The sequence below is a fragment of the Pristiophorus japonicus genome, chromosome 20, assembly GCF_044704955.1.
Source record: "Pristiophorus japonicus isolate sPriJap1 chromosome 20, sPriJap1.hap1, whole genome shotgun sequence".
Lineage (NCBI taxonomy): Eukaryota > Metazoa > Chordata > Chondrichthyes > Pristiophoridae > Pristiophorus > Pristiophorus japonicus.
In genome coordinates, this window is record NC_091996.1 from 80,932,149 (window position 1) to 80,934,709 (window position 2,561).

General features: G+C 45.2%; 1 non-coding gene across 1 annotated transcript; it reads left to right on the forward strand.

The window, feature by feature from the left end:
- The first annotated feature begins 1,750 nt into the window (after positions 1–1,750).
- Positions 1,751–1,822, forward strand: trnaw-cca (transfer RNA tryptophan (anticodon CCA)). Its single transcript has one exon. It is a non-coding gene; the product is annotated as a tRNA-Trp (tRNA).
- Positions 1,823–2,561: the final 739 nt, after the last annotated feature.

Sequence of the window (2,561 nt, forward strand, 5' to 3'; positions counted from 1 at the left end):
CAGTATCTTTCCCCTTCTCTCTTCCTCTTGTCTATATCCCTGTGCTTTTATTTCTCTATTTATTCCCCCTGTCTCAGTTTCTAGCGTTTTAAAGGGAACAAAAGATGAAATGGGTATCACTGTGGAACAACTTCTCTCACTCAAAGATAGACGCACTACCGTTGCGCCATGAGGTCTAGGTAGCTAGCCGTTGATATTCAGGTTCATATATAAATATATATAAATATATCTACATGTATCATAACTGTTCCCTGGTGGTCGAGGGGTTAAGATCCGGCGCACTAACCTGGTTTCAATTCTCGATCAATTCATCGCATAAAAATAATTGAGGTCTGTGAGACGATTAATAATTGCTGTAATCACCATGAATACCAATACTTTCTGCGATAGACCGATCTTACAGACTATCTGGCTTCTCCTGCCCTTTGCCGGGCACGTGTTCGGGGTTTAATTTAGTAAACTGGGCGAGTTCGCTGATCGCGGGGAGACGGTAGGAGCCTCTGTGGCCCCACTGTGAGGATGTGGAAGTGAACACGGTGGCTGGGTGATCCGTGACATTTCTGTAAAGGGCAGCGGAGGAGAAGGATTGAGAACTTTCAGTGTGGGACAGAAGTTGTTTAAGGTGAGCCAACACATTCCCGATCAGCGCAGAGGGAGCTCACTGGTCAGCTCCCCTCTGTTGGGGCTGTTGTGCCAGAGGTTTCTGTCGTGCAGTGGTTATCACATTTGCTTTATACGTGAAAAGTACCCGGTTTGATTCTGGGTAGAAACATTATGTTTAAACTTGCTATAAGGGAACAATCGGAGGAGAGTTAGTCTCCTGGAAAATGCTGCCTGACCTGCTGAGATTTCCAGCATTTGCTGTTTTTATTTTCTATTTATTCTCCTGGTAGAAAGGCTCCCTTATTCCTGAATTGCTCTTTATTTAACCAATAAATAGATAACTTTCAGTGAGAGAAAACGGATCCACCGGGGACATTTCGCGTGTGAGGCCAACGTGATATCCGCTACACTGCAGCCCATCAAAGGGCGAGAAACCACTGAATATAAAGGATGAGCTCACAAATACCAGGGGCAGTGCAGTCTGGTCAACGTCAAACCCTCCTTTCTTATTCAGCAGAGGCGTGATGCCACAAAGTTTAGTTAAAGATACAAATACAAGTAAAACTTCCAAATCTTTTCACTGTAAAATTCTTTCACTTTATTTGAAATCCTACTGCGTTGAATCTGAAAATGATCACCATGGGATTTTATCTTCGCTGCTGATTCTAATTTCTCTGCACGGAAGGAATAACCGGTGCTGTTAAATTTGACAAAAGTTGCCCCAGATTCCTGGTGACATCGGCAATACAGCGTGTAAAATGGGTTAACATGCTGAAGAACAGAAAAACTAAACAAATAGGAGCAGGAGTCGGTCATACGCCCCTCGAGCCTGCTCCGCCATTTAATACGATCATGGCCGATGTGATCATGGACTCAGGTCCACTTCCCTGCCCGCTCCCCAAAGCACAGGACAAATGATTGAAGTATCGACTGTCCCTCAGTTAGCATTTCTTTCATTGTGCAAAAGAAGGTGAGGTGTTAATTAATGATGCTTTTCCATGAACGCAACACAAAAGTTTAAGAAAAAAACATACGGTGACTGGCAGGTGAGCGTTGCTTCTGACACCTGGTGGGAATGGGCGGGGATTTTAAAGCTCCTTGTATTGTTAAAGCTTCATATAGAGGAACATCTCAAACACATTGCGTAGGCCTCATGGCGCAACGGTAGCGCGTCTGACTCCAGATCAGAAGGTTGCGTGTTCAAATCACGTCGGGGTCACTGTTCTTACAGAATTAATATTTTCTTTGCTGTTTGGCAATAACCAGACCCTTGCTCCAAGGTCTGTCTCACTGTTTCCCCGGTGTCAGGCAGAGATACGCCTGCTGTCCTCATTTAATTCATGTGACAGGACACAAAAGTTCAAAATCAACTTGCAGGTGGTCACACACACCGCCGAGTGGTCTGAGGTGCTGTGATTAGATCGCAGTTTTATCTGGAGGTGTGGGTTTGAATCCAACTTCTGACATTTATTATTTTTAATCATTAAGCGAAACTCATTGTTTGACACCACGACCAACTCCTTAAAAATGGGATTCAGCAGTTCACCTGCTCGCTCAACATTTCCGTCTGACCTGGTGCTGAAAGTGGAGATGTTTCCGCAGTGTAGCGGTTAACACGTTCGCCTCACACGTGAAAGCTCACCAGGCGGGAATATTTTCTGTAGCTTTCTCCTCATACATGCTCAGGGGCGAGTTTGTTCTCCTGTGAAAAGTTCATAAGATGATAAGCATGTGAGAATTAGGGGCCGGAGTATGCCATTCGGCCCCTCGAGCCTGGTCCACCATTCAAGAAGATCCTGGCAGTTCCTCGACAGCAAGTTTAAACATCTGGGGCAGAGCCAACAGGCGACTGTCTGCAATCAGTGAGAGAACGGTATGTTTGGCAGAAGCCTGGCGAGCTCAGTCAGTGAAACATAAGATTTTTAATCTCAGGGTCGTGGTTTCGACACCAACATTGG